The 22,258-nt window shown below is 39.6% G+C and overlaps 1 long non-coding RNA gene across 50 annotated transcripts in view; it reads right to left on the bottom strand.

Annotated features, from left to right (window-relative positions):
• Positions 1-22,258, bottom strand: part of LOC141584675 (uncharacterized) — a 287,268-nt gene that overhangs the window by 151,447 nt on the left and 113,563 nt on the right. For 45 of the 50 annotated variants that reach the window (XR_012517873.1, XR_012517882.1, XR_012517868.1 and 42 more), the window contains 10 exons: positions 8,556-8,636; positions 7,851-8,029; positions 7,014-7,135; positions 6,384-6,545; positions 4,533-4,630; positions 4,063-4,154; positions 3,676-3,752; positions 2,506-2,616; positions 1,226-1,323; positions 990-1,081 (listed from right to left, as the gene is read on the bottom strand). This is a non-coding gene — a long non-coding RNA (uncharacterized LOC141584675). Of the gene's footprint in view, positions 1-989; positions 1,082-1,225; positions 1,324-2,505; positions 2,617-3,675; positions 3,753-4,062; positions 4,155-4,532; positions 4,631-6,383; positions 6,546-7,013; positions 7,136-7,497; positions 7,723-7,850; positions 8,030-8,555; positions 8,637-22,258 lie in introns of all 50 variants that reach the window. The other 5 variants (XR_012517889.1, XR_012517901.1, XR_012517905.1 and 2 more) reach the window with 5 other exon arrangements.

The following is a 22,258-nucleotide window of genomic DNA, read 5'->3' as shown; positions in this document are numbered from 1 at the left end:
CAGTCCACAGGGAGCAGTCCTCCCTTCCTTGGACAGTCCCTCCATCGTTGGCCCTTCCTTCCTGTTCTTGCCTCCTCATGTAGTTTTCATCCCAGTGGTCCTTCCAATCCACTACTCTTCTCATGCCCTGGCCTGTGCCACGGACACACTGTTTCCTCTTCTCTTTCCCTCCCGTGCTTCCTGGACTCACTGCTTCTCACTCTCCAGCATCTCCTCAAACGTTCCTCCTCATGGAGGCCTCCCTCGTCCATGCCATTCTAGGCCCGATGCCTGTCCCCTGAGTTCCCAAGGGCAGCTCTTCTACCTACAGTTTAATTTTGGTTACCTTTTCTGAATCTCCTTTGAACCAAAGCATCAGAAAATATGAAGACTTGTCTGTGCTGTACTCCTGTGAACCCCATGCATATAGTGGTTTAAGAGTCATACAAAAGGTTCTGATCAGCTAAAAATCATATGCACAAAAAGCTTTTAAAAAATATTTATGGCCGGGCGCGGTGGCTGAAGCCTGTAATCCCAGCACTTTGGGAGGCCGAGCTGGGTGGATCACGAGGTCAAGAGATCGAGACCATCCTGGTCAACATGATGAAACCCCGTCTCTACTAAAAACACAAAAAATTAGCTGGGCATGGTGGTGCGTGCTTGTAATCTCAGCTACTCAGGAGGCTGAGGCAGGAGAATTGCCTGAACCCAGGAGGCGGAGGTTGCGGTGAGCCGAGATCGCGCCATTGCACTCCAGCCTGGGTAACAAGAGCGAAACTCCGTCTCAAAAAAAAAAAAAAAAAAAAAAATATTTATAGCGGATAAAATAAACATGTTTCAACTCCCTTTCTATCATACCATTTTTACTATATATTCTAATATATTTTACCCTCTATAAAATTATGTGCTGCCTAACATATATGTACACATCTTCTGAGTGGTGTTTGAAAATTGAAAACTAAAGATGCTTTTAATATTCAGTTATCAAAGAGTAGGAAAATAATACATACCTATATTATAAGCCATCTGTACAGAGATATGTCATGAATACTTTTAGAAGAACTTCTTGGAATGGATCAGAAAGTCCAGCCAATGCTTCTAACTTTGGGGTAAGAGAAAAACAAACATACATATTAACAAAATGCCTATCCAGAAAAATGGTCTCTCAATGTTGTGTCTAGAAAAATTAATAATTTTTAACATTTCCAAACCAGAACAAACTAAATTATATAGTAGTAATACTCACATCTCTTTTTCATCATATTTTCAGCATATTTTGTCTTGTGGTTTCCAGAAAAATCTCTGTTCTCTTCTTTTCAACTAGAGCTATTTTAGAGAACTTTTCTGGAAAATGATAAAATAGAGAATGTGTAATATCTGTCTTTCCTAATAAAAGTGAAATTCTCATTTAATTTAATAAAGAGTAACGAATGAAAAGGTGAAAATAATTGAAAAGATACGCTGAAAAATGATTATAAATGCATTGTTAAAATAGGATGTAAGGCACAATACAAAATACATAATACAAAAACATGTTTGGTTGTAGATGATGCCAAAAAAATAAATCTATACATAAATGTTAAAAGCCTTTGCATGCCAAAACGAAAAACAAGAAGGAATTATAACAAGCAAGGTTTGTAGTCACTGTGTCATTGGTCAGCAAGCAGAATGACTGCTGAAATAACTCGATCTTTGTACAAAAGAACTGGATTCTCCAATGGGCCCCAGAGGGAAGATTGGTAGCTGCTAGCCAGGCAGACCCAAAAAAGAGAATCTGAACTCAGCAGTGCCTGCTGTGTTCCCATGTTTGATGGGACAGTCTGGAGGAAGTGACCACAGTCACTGGGCAGTCTGTACTTGTGCAAGAGGCACACAGGGATGTCTATGCAGGCTCCTGATCTGCTCCCTGTTGCTGCTGGAGCACAAAGTTCCCCAGGCTTTGTAAAGCAAAGAAAGAAAATGAGGGGGCATGAGTAAACTCCAGATAACAAAATACAACATATGTGGAAAGGTAACTGTGTAGTAGACTATGGTTCAAAATGTCCATTGAGAAGGAAGATAGAGATGGCAAAGAGATATTTCAAGGTTTTCACTTGAGTGAAATTCCCTGAAGACAGAAACATCTGTATCTCAGAAATGTGTACCCTAATCTTAGACGTATGAGCAATACAATCAGCCGCACTGCAAATATTATTCTTCCATCCAGAACAATTATGTATTTATATTTTCCTTCTTTTCCATTTGTGTTTGTCTATTCTCACATTGCTATAAAAAAAGCGTGGGGTCATGCAATGTATAAAGGAAAGAGGTGTAATTGGCTCATAATTCTGTAGGCTGCACAGGAAGCATGATGCTGGTATCTCCTCAGCTGCTGGGTAGGCTTCAAAACACAATCACGATTGAAGGTGAAGGAGGAACAGGCACAACACACAGTCAGAGCAGGAGCAAGAGAGAGGCTGGGAACTGCCACACACCTTTAAACAACAAGACCTCATGTTGTTGTTATTAGGTATGTATTCTACTCACCTGTACCACAATGATATGTAATCTGTGGCTTTTGGACTTGGCAATGTTCAATATAAATCCATAAGTTAAGGGTCAACATAGTGTACGGTCCCAAAAAATTCATGATTGTGTCTGCAGAAGAAAAAGATTAATCAATGCAGGTGTTTCTCAAAGGCTTAAAGGTACATTTTTCTTTTAAAACCTGACACAAGAACAGACAACCAAACACCGTATGTTATCACTCATAGGCGGGTGTTGAACAATTAGAACACGTGGACACAGGGAGGGGAGCATCACACACTGCCGTGAGCAGTGGGGGACTAGGGGAGGGACAACTGGGTAGGGAGGGATAATGAGGGGAGAAATACCAGATACAGGTGATGGGGGCATGAAGACAGCAAACCACCTTGCCATGTATGTACCTATGCAAAAATCCTGCATGATCTGCACATGTACCCCAGAACCTAAATTACAATAATAATAAAAAAGGAATCCCTGTACCAAGAAGACACCCTTGAATGCAGAATTGTGATATACATTCCCAGTCACTTATACATCTCAATATTGTGACAGCTTCTCAAGTTTGAAAGCCATGTCTTTCAAAAAGTCTTCAGTGGATCCAACAGACACACTGCCAATGTCTGAAAATGGGGCTCTATGAGGCGTGGGAGGCACAGGCCACAATCTTTGAAGAAGTAGTTAGTGACACACAAAACGGTGACTGTGTAATGGGGAGTTTTACAGGAAGGGAGAAAATTGAGGGGAGTCCCTAGTGACTGTGGGAGTCTTCTTGAAGTAGGTGCATCTGGGTTTGGAACGGTGGATGGCAGACAAATTGCTTTGCCATTTTCTCCCGACATCTCTGTTCATCGTCTGTCAAAGGTTTTAGTTTTTGTTGTTTGTTTTGCATTGTACCTGTCTGTTTTTTGGCACAAACAAGTACTTTTAAAATATGTTTTTGTTTTGAAATAATTTAAGATGTATAGAAAAATGCAGCCAGGTAGAGTGGCTCACACTGTAATCCCAGCAATTTGGGAGGCCGAGGTGGGTGAATCACTTAAGGTCAGGAATTCGAGACTATCCTGACCAATATGGTGTAACCCCATCTCTACCAAAAATACAAAATTAGCCAGATGTGGTGGCGCACATCTATAATCTTAGCTAAACGGGAAGCTGAAACAGGAGAATTACTTGAACTTGGGAGGCAGAGGTTGCAGTGAGGTGAGATTGTGCCATTCCACTCCAGCCTGGGCAAGAAGAGAGAAACTCTGTTGCAAAAAAAAAGAAATGCACTTTAAATAAAACACATATAAATTAATAGATTCCCTATCTACCCTGACATGATTAATATATTGCATACCTGTATCAAAATATCTCATGTAACCAATAAATATATACACTATGTACCCACAAAAATTAAACATTTAAAGTTTCAAAAGTAAATGCATAAAACAAAATATATAATGCTACCACTGTTTGTAAGAATGCAGAAATAGCAATATTAACGTCAGAGACAACAGATTTTGAAGCAAGGAAGACTATCAATGATACCCAAGTGCTCCCCAGTTCTTGACATACCTTGTCTGGAGAAGGAAGGCCATGTCACTGCATCACCTGAGCTTGTGCAGAAGCCACCCAGGGATGTTTGTGAAGGTTCCCATCTCCATAAGCTGTGGACAGTGAAAACAGTGAAAAATAAAGTCCCTAAGGCTCCAGAAAGCAAGAGAAGAAAAAGGACATACCAAATAATACTAAGAATGTACTAAAAAATGATGCCACAAGTGATGATGTGAATACTGACTTAAGACTCACAAAACAATGGAGACAGCAGTGCAATACCAATGTTCTAATGTTCTAAATATACCTGTTTATTCAAAGTTAAGCTGGGAGCTGGGCATGGTGGCTCATACCTATAATTCTTAGCACTTTGGGAAGCCAAGATAGGAGAAGCACTTAAGCCCAGGAGCTCGAGATCAGCCTGGCCAACACAGTGAGACCTCATCTGTACAATATTTTTTAAAAAATTAGCTGGGTGTGGTGCCACACACCTGTAGTCTGAGCTTCCTGGAAGGCTGAGATGGGACAATCACTTGAGCCCACGAAGTCAACGCTGCAATGAGCCACAATCATGCCACTGCACTCCAACCTGTGCAAAACAAAACAAAAAGTTAAGTTGGGCATAACTGTTGTAGGTAGAAAGGATAAAGATTTTTAACTTCTCTCATGAATTATTAAAGGATAGCCAAGTGGTTCAGAGAAAAGGCACTAGAATAAAACTGCTTGGGTTCAATGAAGTCTCTTACTAAGACTGTGGTGTTTGCACAAAGAGAAATGAATGAAGAAAGAAAAGAGAGCTCAAAACAAATGAACGCATATGTAAGTAAATAATTTATAAGAACGATCAATGGGGAAAGGATGGATTTTTCTGTAAATATTCTAAGAAATTGAATATACATTGCTGCTGAATAAAAATCTGTTTTTTGAGCTCACATTACTATTACTCAAAATATCAATTCCAGGTGTATCACAGATAGAAATATAAAAGTAATTCAATATAATATTTAGAATCCAATTTAAGACAATACTTTCACAATATGGGGCAGGGTATTACTTCTGAAACTAGACTTAGAATGCATCTTCCATGAAGGAGAAAAAACACATTCTAATATCTGGTGAGCAAGGACTCCAGAGACAGACTGAATCAAACCCAGGACCTTTTATTAATATTTCTTGGCCAGGCATGGTGGTTCACGCCTGTAAACCCAGCACTTTGGGAGGCCGAGGTGTGTGGATCATGAGGTCAAGAGATCGAGACCATTCTGGTCAACATGGTGAAACCCTGTCTCTACAAAAAATACAAAAAAAAAAATTAGCTGGCCATGGTGGCACATGCCTGTAGTCCCAGCTACTTGGGAGGCTGAGGCAGTAGAATTGCTTGAACCCAGGAGGTGGAGGTTGCAGTGAGCTGAGATTGTGTCACTGCACTCCAGCGTGGGTGACAAGAGCGAAACTCCGTCTCAAAAAAAAAAAAAGAGAAAAGAAAGATGCTTTGCTTTGCTATTCTCTCTTTACATGCCCTTTCATTTTCTGAGCCAAAGGTATTCTGTTCATGTTTTAGAATTTTTTTGTATCAAAGTGATACTTTTGGCCAGGTGTGGTGACTCATGCCTGTAATCCCAGCACTTTGGGAGGCTGTGACGGGCAGATTATGAGGTCAGGAGACCAAGACCATCCTGGTCAACATGGTGAAACCCCGTTTCTACTAAAAATACACACAAAAAATTGGCTGGGCGTGGTGGTGCGCACCTGTAGTCCCAGCTACTCGGGAAGCTGAGGCAGGAGAATCGCTTGAACCCAGGAGGTGATGGTTGCGGTGAACCGAGACTGCACCATTGTACTCCAGCCTGGGCAACAAGAGCGAAACTCCATCTAAAAAAAAAAAAGTGATACTTTTTTTAAGAATATTTTTCCATGAAATAGTTTCAAGTATACAAATAGATGCACACACAGTACAAAGAGTTCTGTATATCCTTGAGTTACCAGCAGCGTAACATCTTATATAACCATGAATCTAGTAAAATATGGGGAAAAAAATCTATGCTTCAATAGTTTTGTACCAATTATTTCTATAAATATAAATATAAAAAGTCTATGCTTCAATAGTTTTCTACCATTTATTTATAAAATTATTTTTTATATATTTATAAAATTATTTTAAATAAATAATTTGTACAAAACTATTTATTGAAGCATAGACTTCTTCCATATATGACTAGGCTTTGCAGTAATGTCATTTTTCTGTAGAGGATATACGGCATTTACTGTCAGGTATATTATTTATTGTTGTGTAATAAATTATCACACACTAAGTGGCTCTAAACCACATACACATTACTCACAGTATCTCTGAATCATGAATCTAGATAGAGATGATGGCCAAGGATGAGATCTCAAGTGGAGTTTCAGCTGGGGAAGGATCCTCTTCCAACCTCATATGATTGTTGGTAGGGGTCAATGCCCTGTTTTAGTTGAGATGACTTCATTGGTGAATTATTCCCAACCTTTAAATAATTAATAACAAGCGATCACAAATTCTTCATACAACTAAAACAATTACAAAATAAGTGGAGCAATCACTTCTTAATATATACTCAATAAGTTTATATTAATACTACAACTAAAGCAAGTCACTTCAAGGAAAAAAAAAAAAGACCAATATGTCTTGTAAATGTAAAAGCAAACATCCTCAAGAAAATGCTAGCAAAACAAATTAGCAAATGTAAAAAGAATTATACACCATCACCAAACGTATTTGTCTCAGGAATGCAAATTTGGTTCAACATATAAAATAATTAGTGTCATGCCCTATATTAATAAACTCAAAAATGAAAGGCACATGATCATCTAAAAGATGCAGAAAAAGCACTTGACAAGTCAAAAATCTATTCATGACAACAATACAGAGCAAATATGCCAATAAGGAAACTTTCTTTAAAGTACATCCATGTCATCATATGTTATATACTCACATGTCATCATAATTTATCTAAAAGGCTCAATACTTTCTCCAAGGCTATAAACAAGACAAGGATGTTCACTCTTCACACTTGCTTTCAACATTGTAGTGGAGGATGTAGATAGGTTAATTAGCCTAGAAAAGTAAACACAAATTCAATATTACTAAGTGTCAATATTTTCCAAATTGACATACAGATATATTATCCTCCCTATTAAAATGTGAGGTAACATTTTTTTTCTAACTGGAAAGCTGATTTTAAAATTCAGGTGTAATGCAATACAATGTAATGCAAAGCAGCCAAAAGAAATTTCAAACGAAAAGCAGAGTTCAAAATATAGATTCATATATCGTAATTTCAATAGGATATATGAATATCCGATTTGACTACAAAGCAGTCAAAATAAAGATCTGTGGTACTAGTATAAACACAGACATACAGATTGATATGGTTTTGCTCTGTGTCCCCACCCAAATCTCATCTCAAACTGTAATACCTTTGTGTCAGGGGAGGGACTTGATGGGAGGTAACTGAATCATGGGAGTGAACTTCCCCCTTGCTGTTCTCATGACAGTGAGTTCTCACAAGATCTGATGGTTTAAAGTGTGTGGCAGTTCCTCACTAGCTTTTTCTCTTCTGCCACCATGTAAGATGTGCTTTGCTTCCCCTTCATCTTCTGCCATGATTTTAAGTTTCCTGAGGCCTGCCCAAGTATGTGGAACTGTGAGTCAAACAAATCTTTTTTTAAATTACCCAGTCTCAGGTAGTTATTGATAGCAGAGTGAAAACAAATTAATACACAAATCAAAGGAATACAATGGAACTGAATGTCCAAAAATTAACCTTTACCTTTATAATCAAAAATTTTACAAGGTTGCCAGGTCAATTCAACATGGAAAATATTTTCACACCAAATGTTGTTAGGGCAATTGAATATCCACAAGCAAGTTGAACTTCTCTCTCATAACATACACATAATTGGCTCAAAATGATCATGTACCCAAATACAACAGCTAAAGAGACCAAATCTAGAATATAGAAATACAGAAATACATGTTTGTGTTCTTAGGTTAAACAATAGAATATAGAAATATAGAATATAGAAATACAGAATATGTATAGAATATAGAAATACATATTTGTGTTCTTAGGTTAAACCATAATTTCTCTTATTTCTACAATATTACAGCTAAAGTAGAAGAAAATATTCACAATCATATAGCATAAAAGGGTCTATTATTCACAAAATACACACAAAAAATTTACAACTCAAAGATAAAAAGGCAAATATCACAATCAACTTGGTAAATTATTTGAATAGACATTTCCCCAAAGATGCTACAGTCAGGTCCACTAACCACAGGATGCGAGGCCTAAAGTCTTGTCATAAGGAAATGAAAATCTAAACAACCATGAGATACATTTTACAAATCTAAAGGGTGGACATACTGCAGGAAAAAAAGCAAATTAAAAAAGATAAAATACTGTGTATGATTATAGTTATGTGACACCCTGGAAAGTGAAAAAATATAGAGACAAAGATTTGGTATTTACTGGGGGCTCAGAAGAGAGGCAGTTCAAACTGGTGAGGTACTGCAGATTTCCTCTGGGAAGTGAAATCATACTGGTATCATACTGTAATGATAGACACATAATTATATCTTACAAATGTTAAATAACTTGAGAATATAAATAAGCAAATTAGAAACCTTATACAGTAGGTAGGAGACAGCATGGGACAACGGACGTAATAAAACTGTACACTTCAGTGAAATAACCTCACAGAAGGGAGTGGGGAAATAGCAACTGACCCAAGTAACTTATCAAATAAGTGGATATTCTGAATCTAAAGAGTGAAGATTCATCCATAAGTACTTTAGTTGGTAGAGTTCTTTCTCAGGGCAGTGTACATTTCCAATTCTGAAACCACTATACATGTCTTTTGGATTCAGTGATTAAGTAACAGAACCATCTTTATCACTGGAAAAGTGGCAGGCTACATACAAATAAGTGGTAACAGGTGCACTGATTCGTATAGTACTGGATTAGATCCAATGCTGGAGCTGCAGCATTATTAGGAATTCATGTTTAATAAAGATATGTACAGATACATGATAAATATTTATACATATATGTGTATCTGTGTGTATATACACACAAACACATACACACATATATGAATATGTATATCCCCATACATGGGGAGCAGGAGTGTGGACTTTATTCTGTCAGCAGACAAGTTCAGGACTCAATAGAGATGCCCCAGGAGCACTGAATACACCCAGGTCCAAGATCTCCATTTCTAATTAAATTTTCCAATAGAAATAACTAGGACTCTGTAAAAAACGGCTAATACTAGGCTTGCAAGGGAATTAACACAATTAGGCTGAGTACCTAGTAGTTCAGAAGACAATAAAATGCAAACAACTAACCACACACATAACAATATCAAAACTTGATGGTGGTGTTTCAAAAGGACAGAGGATCCAAAGAAAAGACCTTCCCATAGCCAACAGTGGAAAAATTTGAACAATCAAATAAATGAAGTAGTAGATGTAAAGAGTAAAATAAATATTCATGCTTGTGCACTGACATAAAAATGACTGCACAAAATAACTATAATTGGAGAAGAACAGGCACATGTTCAGGGTGACAATTCGAAAAACTTTGGTAGACACTCTACTCATAAAGTGGAGCATGTTTTGTTTTTCCCCCCAAGATGGCAGATTGGAGGCTTTGTGAGTGTGCCCCACATGCTTGGAAACAGCAAAATAGTATGTGGAGATTTACACTGTGAATTTTTACCCAACACAGGAACTCAACAGAAAAACTGAAAGGAGAGACAAGCTGCAATTTGCCCCAAGTATCAGATGGGGAATGGAGTCTTCAGAATGTGAAAGGGAGAGACTATCTTCACTCTACCCAACACTGGAGCTGACTCACACAGGAGGGGAGCATGAAAGGAGTGCTACCTGGATGTGCTGTGTGTGCATTCCCAGACCCCAACAGGGAAACAAGGAAGATATTCTAAATCCTAATTCATAGGCGACCTTGCAGAAATCAGCCAGGCAATCTAGGCGGTGGACACAGGTTGGGAGAAGCTCCCAACTGAGAAATGCAATTTAATATTGAGTGGAGTATGAGTCCTCCGGTTCCAAAACCAAAGGACAAGCAGGAAGCATTCTCTTGCCAGGACCATAGGAGCTGGTTACTCCTGCTCCACATGCCAAATCAAGAGGGGTGTGGCCTGAGAGCCACTATGTCATTTTCAGTCTCCACTTAAAAGTCTTGTGACCTGGAGTGGGTTTGTGTTCTGAACATGGATTGTCTGGGACCTAGCTGACTATTGTGGCTTTTCATCAGGAGAAATCTGCACGGATGAAAACTGCTGTGTAAAGGCCATGGGGAGCAGGGCCAGTCTATCTGCCATCTATTGCCTGGCCCTGTCTCCCCATGGGGACTCTTTGGAAGCACAGGAGGTCTTGCTTCTCACGGGAACTATCCCAGTGGCCAGAGAACTGTCCACCAACCCCTATTGAAACTGCTGCTTGTGCCCGCACATGGGGAGCAGATGTATGGACTTTCCTGACCTAGCTTTGCCCCTCTACCTGCCCTGGTAGCAAAACAGGAACAGGGACTTTTAGGTGATAGGTCTCTGCCCATCACCTGATTGCTTGCTCTGGGTAACAACGGCTCAGCATAAATCCCAGTACCGTGATTGCAGCTGGCTCTCTCCTGCAAGTGCCATCTCCTAGACGGAGATCGACCAACACAATTACAGCCATTAAAATATCTGTTGGCACAGTAGCACAGTGCTTGCGAAGGAGAAAACTTTTCATGACCTCAGCTAATACCATTGCTCACACAACCCTGGCTATAAGGGGACCTTGTACCTGCTCATGTACTCAGTAGATTACTACGACAGCTGACAGTTGAGAATCTTACAGTGTCTACGCCAGTCCTCTGCCAACCCCATCAGAGCTGGTGCTTGCACCTGCCGCTAGAGACAAAAGGAAAGGTCAGCCTACTCCAGCTCTACCCAACATTACCTACTCTGGAGCTCAAAATGAAGCCTAAGCCACTGTACGTCCCATAGACCAGTCCATGCCCTAAGGCCGGCGTCCCCAAACTTTTTACACAGGGGGACAGTTCACTGTCCCTCAGACAGTTGGAGGGCCACCACATACTGCGCTCCTCTCAATGACCACCAATGAAAGAGGTGCCCCTTCCTGAAGTGCGGCAGGGGGCCGGATAAACGGCCTCGGGGGGCCGCATGCGGCCCACGGGCCGTAGTTTGGGGACGCCTGCCCTAAGGCATTAGAGAGCTTCTCCAGATGCCCAACTAGAGATGTCAGTCATCAATTCTCCTCAGAACGAAAACCAACATTACAAATGAATAATCATAGATCAAATGCATTAGAGCCCATCACAAAGTTCCCTGGAGGAATCCATGACACAAAAAAAGAAAGAAATGAAAAGCTGGCAGAGATCACACCCTGAGAGAATGAGTCTTCCGTGGAAAGGGTAAGTGCTTTCAGCCTCTCCAGTCCTTGCAGCAGACTTTTGATTTCTGAACTCAAGGAGAGCTTCTTTGCCCTCGTGGGCCCAAATACTGGAGTGGGCTGCAGTTTGAGGGCTTTTCCAGGGTATTACACTGAGCTACCAGCTCACATAGGGTCCCTTCCTTTCTCCCCCGGAACTTAGCTGTAGTAGTGGACACCATACTGGGTACGCACTCACTGTGGGACTTTGTTCTGCTCAGGGACCTCCAACCCTTGTGTCTTTAACATCACTGGATCCCTTGCAGACATTCCTTGATATGGTGAGACCACATCAAATACCTTCTCAGGCTACAGTGAAACAAAACTAGAAATTAATTCCAAGAAGAACTCCCAAAAGTATACGAATTTATGGAAATTAGGCAACCTGATGGAAATTTTATTTTTTCAATTAATTATTACAGTGACACAAAACATCTGGGATACAACAAACGCAGTACTGAGAGGGAAGTTTATAGGGCTAAATGTCTACGTCAGAAGGTCATACAGGTCATAAAATGACATTAACATCACAAGTCAAAGAACTACAAAACAAGAACGAACCAAATCCAAAACTATCACAAGGAAAGTAATAACAAAGATCAGAGCAGAATTAATAAAATTGAAGCCCCCAAAGTAATACCAAAGATGAATGAAATAAAAAGCTGGTTGTTTGAAAAGATAAACAACTTTGACAGACCACTAGTTAGATTAACTGAGAAAAGACAGATGATTCAAATAAGCTCAATGAGAAATGAAAATGGAGACATTACAGTTGATACCACAGAAATACAAAATATCATCTGAGACTAGTATTGATACCTCTATGCACACAAAGTAGAATATTTAGAAGAAATAAACAAATTCCTAAAAACATACAACCACCCTGCCAAGGTTAAATCAGGAAGAAATCATATCCTGAAGAAACCACCAATCAGTAGTGATATGAAATCAATAATAAGTAATTGTCCAAAAAAAAAGCCCGGGACCAGACAGAGACACAGACAAATGCTACCAGATGTTTAAGGAAGAACTGATATCAATTCTACCGAAAGTATTCTAAAAGATGAAGAGGGAGTGAATCATCTCCAGATCATTTTTTTTTTTTTTTTTTGAGACAGAGTCTTGCTCTGTTGCCAGGCTGGAGTGCAGTCGCACAATCTTGGCTCACTGCAACTTCCACCTTCTGGGTTCAAGTGATTCTCCTGCCTCAGCCTCTCAAATAGCTAGGAAGGGCCCAGTAATTTCTTGTATTTTCAGTAGAAATGGGGTGTCAGTATGTTGGCCACGATGATCTTGATCTCTTAACCCCATGATTTACCTGCCTTGGCCTCCCAAAGTCCTGGGATTTCAGGCATGAGCCACTGCACCCAGCCCCAAATCATTCTTCATAGTGAGTATCACCCTGATACCAAAGGCAGAAAAGAACAAAACAAAAAAAGAAAATTACAGGCCAATGCCTCTGATGACCACAGATGCTAAAATCCTTAACAAAATACCAGCAAACCAAATCCAACAGCACGTCTACAAGATAATTCATCACAATCAAGTGGGTTTCATCCAGGGATGCAAGGATGGTTCAGCATTTGTGTCAATAAATGCAATTAACCATATAAACAGAGCACTGATGCATTAGGTTTTCTCCTTGCCTTGGCTACTTGAAAGTCTTGGGCCCCCGATCTTCAAGACACATGATTTACCTGACCCTATCCCTGTTTACTATCACCTCACCCTACCTTCCCTGCCCACTGCTTTGTACTCAGTAAAAGTCAGTGTCCAAGCACTCGGGGCCACTGCAGGTCTCCACACTTTCGTTGGCAGTGGACCCCTGAGCCTAAACTCTCTTTTCTCTGTCTCTGTCTGTGTCTTTTATTTCTACAGTTTCTCAACTTTGCATCAGCAGGGAGGGGCTCACAGAACTCTATATGGCTGGGCCCTATAGCTGCCAAGATAATTTAGTATGGAAAATATTTTTTTTTTTTTTTTGAGATGGAGCCTTGCTCTGTCACTAGGCTGGAGTGCAGTGCCACAATCTCTACTCACTGCAATCTCCACTGCCAGGTTCAAGAGATTCTCCTGCCTCCGCCTCCCAAATAGCTGGGATTACAGGCACCTGTAACCATGCCCAGCTATATTTTTGTATTTTTAGTAGAGATGGGGTTTCACTATGTTGGCCAGGCTTGTCTTGAACTCCTGACCTCATGAGCCACCCGCGTTGGCCTCCCAAAGTGCTAAGATTACAGTCGTGAGCCACCATGCCCAGATGGGAAAATATTTTCTATAAAATTACTGGAACAAGTGGATACTGGCGTGAAAGTTCACTCCTCCCTTACACAATATATTTAACTGACTCAAAATAGACCATAGACTCATATGTATAAGATGGAACTACAAATCCCATAGAACATAGAAATAAATCTTGGTGGCTTAGGTAAAACAATGGATTATACGCTATGACACCAAAATACAAGTCACTAAAGAAAAAAAGTAGATAAATTGAACTTCATTCGATTTTAAAACTTCTGTGATTCTAAGTTTGGGTCACAAGGATAACCCAAACGTAGGAGAAACTTTTGCAAATCATAGAGCTGATTGGGGTCTCTTGTTGAGAATATACAAAACATTCTTACAAAACAAAGAAGATAACAAAATGTGAGTAAATTGTATGAACAGACATTTCTCCAAAGAAGCTATACAAATGTCCAAAGAACAAATGAAAATATAATCAACCTTTAGTACTTATTAAAATTCAAATCTATGTTATCAAGAGATACATTTCACAAATCTGTTTTTTTTTTTTGAGACGGAGATTTGCTCTTGCTGCCCAGGCTGGAGTGCAATGGCCCAATCTCAGTTCACCGCGACCTACGCCTCCCGGATTCAAGCAGCTCTCCTGCTTCAGCCAGCCTTCTGAGTAGCTGGGATGACAGACATGCGCCAGCACACACAGTTAATTTTGTATTTTTAATAGAAACTGTGGTTTCTCCATGTTGGGCAGGCTGGGCTTGAACTACTGAACTTGGGTGATCTGCCCGCCCTCAGCCTCCCAAAATGCTGAGATTACAGCCGTGAGCCACTGTGCCAGGCCCATAAATCTTAAAAGCATATTCTTAAGTGAAAGAAGCCAGTTTGAAGAAAGTACATACTGTGTAATTAATTACACTTATATGTCATTGTGGACAAGGTATAATTAAAATGGTAGGAAAAAGGTAAGTGGTTAAAGGGGCTTGAGTTGGGTGCCATGGCTCACGCCTGTAATCCCAGCACTTTGGGAGGCTGAGGCAGGCGGATCACCTGAGGTCAGGAGATCAAGACCAGCCTGGTCAACACGGTGAAACCCCATCCCTACTAAAAATACAAAGATTACCGAAGCATGGTGGTGGGCACCTCTAATCCCAGCTACTCGGGAGGCTGAGGCAAGAGAATTGCTTGAACTCAGGAGGCAGGTGTTGAAGATCACGCCATTGCACTCCAGCCTGGGCAACAAGAGTGAAACTCTATCTCAGAAAAAGGGGGCTTGAGAGAGGAAGGCTGAATAGGTGAAATAGAAACCTTTTGTATGTGTGCAGTGAAATAATTTTCTGTGATACTGCAATGGTACGTTACTTTTGCTATTTTACAAACCCTGTAGAATTTTACATCACAAAGTGTCAACCTACTTAGATGTGAATTTTGAATGTCATTTAATAGTTTGAGAGATCCCCTGGAGGAATGCAGTCAAAATAATATCACTGCATAACAAAGAAATGAAATAATCTCAGGAAGTGGGAGAAAGGGGACCTCAGCTTAAGAAATTTAGAAAAACAGAAGTTCTTAGGCTCAATGTCAAAGCATTTGGATATAAATACTCTATTGTAGTTGGAAATATTCTTTCCCGTGGGGGTATGAATTACCAATTCTACAACCACTCTGCATGTATTTTGGACTCACCGATTACATAAAGGGGCCCAACCATCCCACTGTTATCATGGGAGGTCACGTACACGTAGCGCGAATGGGGAGACTGATTCATGTGGTACTGAATTAGATCATGGGTGCTAGAAATATTAGGAAGAATTCATGCTTAACTTTACATAGATACATATGGGGAAAGTAGAAAAACACATATATATCTGAGTATGAGTAACATACACACATACTTTGTTAGATGACAGAGCACAAAAGTAATAGATCCCTAGTAGAAACGAGAACACCACTGCTCAGAGCTTTGTCTCTAATGCCACCCAGCAAAAGAAGAACTAGGGATTTTTGGAGAAATGGTTAATGGTAGGGTTGGGCAGGAAATCAACACTATTAAGTTTAAGCACCTTATAGTGCCAAAAAGTAAGAAAAAGTTAAAACAACACAACCAAACAACCAACTACACAAACAAAATCAAACAGCAGTAATGTGGGTACTTCAAAGTGGTAAAGCAGCTGACTGAAAGACCTTCCAATGAACCATACGAGAGCAATCTGAGCAATATAAGAAACTAGTTTAATTATAGTGGAAATAAATATTTACTATTTGTGTAATATTCCATATATTCCAATGAAATAAATACAAAATACATGCTGGAGAATAGGTAAATTGCCTATAGTAACGAAACACAAATTATATTTGTAGATGTGCTTCCCCAAAGGAGGTAGAGCATAATTCTCCACTTGTGACGTATGTGCTATGCATAGTAACATCTTCTTCAAAATATATGGCATGGAAACGAGGGAGAAAAGAGTGGAGTGGAGAAAGTGACGTAAACTCCCTAATCTAGATGATTAAATTAGTATCAATAGTGATACAGCATTCTGATACAATGTCACCAGTATTACACTAATTCCTGTGGTCTTCCCCACCAAAACCCACAATTCCTGTCTGACTATAAGAAAAAATAATCATAGAAATCACAAATAGAGGATGTCAATGTCATCAAAAACAAGGAAATTCAGAGAAACGGACACAGACAAAGAAAGCCTAAGGAGACACGATATCAAAATGTGATATGCTGGCCGAGACCAGTGGCTTGCACCTGCAATCCCAACACTTTGGGAGGCTGAGGTGGGCAGATCATGAGGTAAGGAGATCAAGACCATCCTGGCCAACATAGTGAAACCCCGCCTCAACTAAAATACAAAAAATTAGCCAGGTGTGTTAGCAGGTGCCTGTAGCTACTCAGGAGGCTGAGGCAGGAGAATCACTTGAACTCGGTGGGAAAGGTTGCCGTGAGCTGAGATCACACTCCAGCCTGGTGACAGGCAGAGACTCCATCTCAAAAAAAAAAAAAAAAAAAAAAAAGAAAGAAAGAAAGAAAGAAAGAAAAAAAAGAAAAGAAAAGAAAAAAAATTAGTACGTTATTCTGGAAGAGTTCCTGGAACAGAAAATGGACGTTAAATAAAAAAAAAGAAAAAATAAATCTGGTAAATATGTGCATATCGCTGAATGAGAATGCGTATTACTGGTGTGTTAATTATGAAAAATGCCCCCTGGTAATTAAGAGGTTAACAATAATAGAAACTCTGTGTTAGCTATATATTAACTCTCTGGATTGACTATGCAACTGTTCTTTAAATCCAGAGCTAATGCAAAACAGAAAGGTTTTCTCTCTTTTTAAAAATTCTCTGCCAAGCTTGAAAAACAGAATATTATCAATATTCTTGATACCTCAAGTGTTCACCGCCCCAATTCCACAGTCTTCTTTACCCCCATGAAGGTTACAATTATTTTCAATTTCCTTTCTGTCATTCCTCACTTTTTTCTATATTATTTTTATGGCTAAGTTTGTATTTCTAAATAATATATTGTTCCGTTTTTATTATCTTCCAATTTAAATAAAGGTGTTCCAATTGATCTATAGTTCTCTTCAAATAATGAGAAGCCATCAGATGAATCCACATTGTTATGCATCCTACAAAATATCTGACCAGTTCTTTTATGAAAAATAACTGAATACTGGGAAACTGTTGCACATCAGACAGGACCTGATAGCGCAGATACCCTAAGACAGTACCCAATGATCCCCACCTGTTGACTAACACGATCCTGTATTGTAATCATCTCCTTGTGAGTTTGGGCACAAAATGTGATTTGCTTTGATACGGCAGAATAATACAAGGAGATGAGATATCACATGGTTGATGTTCCATCAGAGTGTGATTTCTTTTTGCTAGCAAGCTCTCTGCCTTGATGGCTTTGATGTCTCATTCTGCCATGAGGCAGAAGCCAATATGGGAAGGAACTGAATGCAGCCTCTGCTCAACAGCAAGGAACTGAGGCTCTTGGACCAACAGCCTGCCCTAGAGTTTGCAATTTACACTTCAAAATAATGCAAGCCCCCTTTCAAATAACAGTCTATCGCTTACCAGGTAGTGTGAATATCTTATAATAACAGAATAATCCTAATTATTTTCTCTTAACCCTTGTAGCATTGCAGTCATTCATTTCACTTACATGGTAGAATACACACACGTGTCTCTATCTCTCTCTCTCTCTCTATATATATATATATATATACACACATAATATTATTTATTTATTTATGACACATACTTAAGCATATTTGGATACATTGGTACCACTATTGTTTTTAACAGACTGTGCTTTGTTAGATCAATTAAGAATATGAAAAATAAAATTTTTTTGTCTAGGTTAACCACTAAAAATGTTTTTAAAAATGTATGGCTGAGATGCTAAGAAAGGAGAGAAGATAAATTCATATAAAAGGCTCATCTAAAACAACAAAAGGTAGAAAATGAGTGAAATACAAAAAAAATAGAAATAAGGAAAATAAACAACTAGAAGATAGTGAAAAACTTGGTAGATTTTTAATCCAATTATATCAATAATGACTTTGAATGTCAATGTTCTAAATGCACTAGTGAAAAGACTGAGTGAATCAAAGACCCAAATATATGTTGTCTATATGAAATCTGCTTTAAATATGAAGATCTATATGACATAAAAGTGAGTGGGTACAATAAATATAATATGATTACAAAAAACAAAGAAAGCATGTGTACCTATATTAGTTTCCAAAGTCAAATGTACATGGATAATTGCATTGGTTTACTAAGAGAGCAAATCGTTTAGGTACAAATAATCGACCAGTAAACAGCTTCCGCAGGAAACAATCAGTATAAATATAATTTAAAAGGGGACATATGATATAAAGAATGAATTTATGTAACATGTCACAATCTGAGAGACACAAAACTATCATGAGGAAATGCAGACACAGGCATGTGAACATGTGTACGCCCAAGGAGAAAGGTCTCTCCTGGATCATTACCCCACCCTTCCACGGTCTGCCCTTCCTGCTCCTGCCTCCTCATGTATTACTCGTCCCAGCAGTCCTTCCAATTCACTGTCCTTTTCTTATGGCCTGGCCTGTGCCACGGACACACTTTCCTCTTCCCTTTCCCTCCCCTGTCTTCTGGACTCACTACTCCTCACTTTCCAAAATCACCTCCAATGTTCCTCCCCCTGGAGGCCTGCCTTGCCCACCCCATCCCAGGCCTGAAACTTGTCCTTTGGGCTCCCAGGGTCAGCCCTTTCACCCACAGTTTAGTTTTTGTTAAGTTTTCTCAATGCCCACTGAACCGAAATACTAGAGAAGAGGGAAACTTAGTATATGTTGTTCTCCTATGAGCCCCACACATAAAATAGAGCAACACAAAGATTGTGCTTTATATTGAATTCCACAAATAAATTTAAAAATCTCTCTAATTCCTTGCCTATATTCTTGTCTACTTCCCAATACCTTTCAACTCTGTTTCCATGAAAAGGATTTGAACTTGAAGATAAAGCTGGTTTTTTTGTTGTTGTTGTGGTGCTGGTGGTTGCTATTTTTCTCCCTTCTGTTCTCAGGATAGAATCTGAATCTTAATTCCCCCTTACGCTCTTAGGCTCCCCTCAGCCTCCCCAACCTCAATCCACTGCAGAGCCCTTCATGGACCAGGCTGCTTCTACCTCATCAGCTTGCTCCTCTGTCCTTTCGACAGTTGTGACCTCTTAGACCAAGAAAAATCTTGTTCACCAAGAGTTAGCTCTATCAATATGGGTCCTTTGATAAATATTTCCAAATTTTATTAATGACTACATTTCACCAATTCTTAACTTCTCTTTAATGTTACAAATGCCAGGTCCCCTGTCTGCCTTCCTCACTGTGCTGGACTCACATTTGTCATCACTCACCTTCACGTGGGGAAGAATAATGTATAAGGAATTCCAGGAAAAGTGAAACAACTAACAGAGATTAGACATGGCTTGCCACATGTAAAATTAGCAAAAAATGCTGGATGAATTACATCTGACAATGAATTTCAGACACTGCAGCTCTATCAGTGAAGGGCAGTGAGAAATATGAAAAATGGTCTGAGCCCTACTATTAAGTTAGAATACTGCTTTAGGAGTTTCCAGGCTGTGCTGTAGCATAAATTTTAGAAAACACACTGAGTTGGGAAGAGGAACCTTAAGAGTCTGGAGAATAAAGTGGCTGAATTTTGTCAAGCCATTTTCCACATCTAATGGTAAAGTTGGGAGAGAGTCCAGCACTTTGGGAGGCCAAGATGGGCGGATTACCTGAGGTCAGGAGTTTGAGACCAGCGTGGCCAATGTGGTGAAACACTGCCTCTACTAAAAATACAAAAATTAGCTGGGCATGGTGGCACATGCCTGTAATCCCAGCTGCTTGGGAGGCTGGGGCAGGAAAATTGTTTGAGCCCAGGAGACAGGGGTTGCAGTGAGCCAAGATAGCCACTGCACTCCAGACTGGCCAACAGAGTGACATGCCATCTCAAAAAAAAAAAAAAAAATGGTGGGAGAAAGCCAGCATCCACACGGACGGACAGGGCTGTGATGTCACTACTCCATAAAAACCTGGTGAACAGAACTACAGGAACAGCACAGAAACAAAAGGCAAAGGCACAGCCAAGTAACTTGAATGAACTTGGCCTTGACCCTTTCATCTTATTCCTGAATGGAAAACAACAGGTTGTTCATGAGAGTGATCTTGCACCAAGCTTGAGGATGAAGGGATGGCCTGGTTTTAGAAATAAAGAAAATGATGTGTTTAAGTAGATGACCTACCGCATGTGAACACTAACCTGCCTCTTCTATGTTATCCTGTTGGTTGTGGCTGATAAACTCATTACATTATGAAATAACTAAAGTAGAAGCAAGGTATGGTGGTCACATCTATAACCCCAGGACTTTGGGGGAGTACCACTTGCATCCAGGAGTTCAAGACCAGTATGGGAAACAAGGTAAGACCCCATCTCTACAAAACAACAAAAATTAGTTAGGTGTCATAGTGTGCAGCTGTAGTCCGAGCTACTCAGAAGCCTGAGGCAGCAGGACTGCTTGAGTACTGGGAGGTTGAGACTGCAGTGAACTGTGGTCATGCCACTGAACTCAGCCTGGGTAACAGAATGAGACCCTGTCTCAAAAAGAAAAAACAAAAAAGAAACAAAACCAGTAAACCTTTCTATGTAAAAGAGCAGAACAAAATTATCACCAAAACAAGAAACCAGTGAAACTTTTTATCTCAATTTGTTTCCCTAGAAATTCTTGGTTTTTTTATATTTTATTTTCCTTTAAGTTCTGGGGTAGATGTGTAGATCTTGCAGAATTGTTACATAGTATACACGTGCCATGGTGGTTTGCTGCCTCCACTCCCCCGTCACCTACATTAGGTATTTCTCCTAATGTTATCCTTCCCCAATCTCCCCACCCACTGCTATCCCTCCACTAGCCCCATTTGAGAAACATTTCTCCTCTCTTCTTCACTACATAAACGCCACTATCTAGTTTGTGTGAAATATAGGGCTGTTCTTTATATGAAGTGAAATTAAGTCAAATGATGACACACTATAATAAAGTAAATAAGTACTTCTTTTTACAAAAATTGGTCACTGAAATTATCTGTGTAGACTGTTAAACTCAAAGACTGACTGCTGTAATAGCTGAGAAAATAAACGTCCATCTACCAATTTGGAAGAAAAGTACCCAAAAAATAGCATTTTTCTTGCTTTGAGGGTTGCTCACATCTAGAATATCCTTATCAAATGATCCTAATCCTCCCACATACAGATGAACTGCACTTTTCAAAAAGAGCTCAACTCTTTTCAACTTCTACACATGTGTATATTTGTCTGATATAATTCTTACGATTTCATGAGATGAAACATAGGTAAAATACAAGGGCAAATATTTTTTCTCCTAAAATTTCTCCCACTGAGGCAAACTCATCGTGCCAATAATTGACCCCATATCATCATCATCTGTACCAATCAAAAGCACTGGTGATGCTGCATTTCTGATGGGATTCCTATGCTACTCTCTGTGAGGTTATCTTTCCAACCTCCTGACATCCCTTCTGCAGGTTTTGATGATGATGCTATCAGCTGAAGATGTCCATGGGAGGTTTTTAGACCAAGTTTATGTCAGTGTCCATGAGGACAACCTCATTAGGACTCTCTTGTGGCCAACAGTGTCAGATTCAAGATGCCTCTCTGAGAAAAGACATGACTGTGTGCACTAGAGCATGAATGGAATATGCTAGTTTTCTCCCTGACTGCCCACTTCTGTGTTGAATCATCATGGCTGTGTTCCTATCTGTTTTAAGTGTAAAGAAGTTTTTAAAAATCCATTAAGGAGGAAGATACAATTATAAAGAGCTACTGGAAGCTTTCCTTGAAGTGTTAGATTTTAAAGACTTACTGAGTACACATGGCTCAAGGATGGGAA

The sequence above is a fragment of the Saimiri boliviensis genome, chromosome 5, assembly GCF_048565385.1.
Source record: "Saimiri boliviensis isolate mSaiBol1 chromosome 5, mSaiBol1.pri, whole genome shotgun sequence".
Classification (NCBI taxonomy): Eukaryota; Metazoa; Chordata; class Mammalia; order Primates; family Cebidae; genus Saimiri; species Saimiri boliviensis.
Note: the sequence above shows the minus strand (reverse complement) of the source record. Positions and strands in the feature narration are given on the sequence as shown.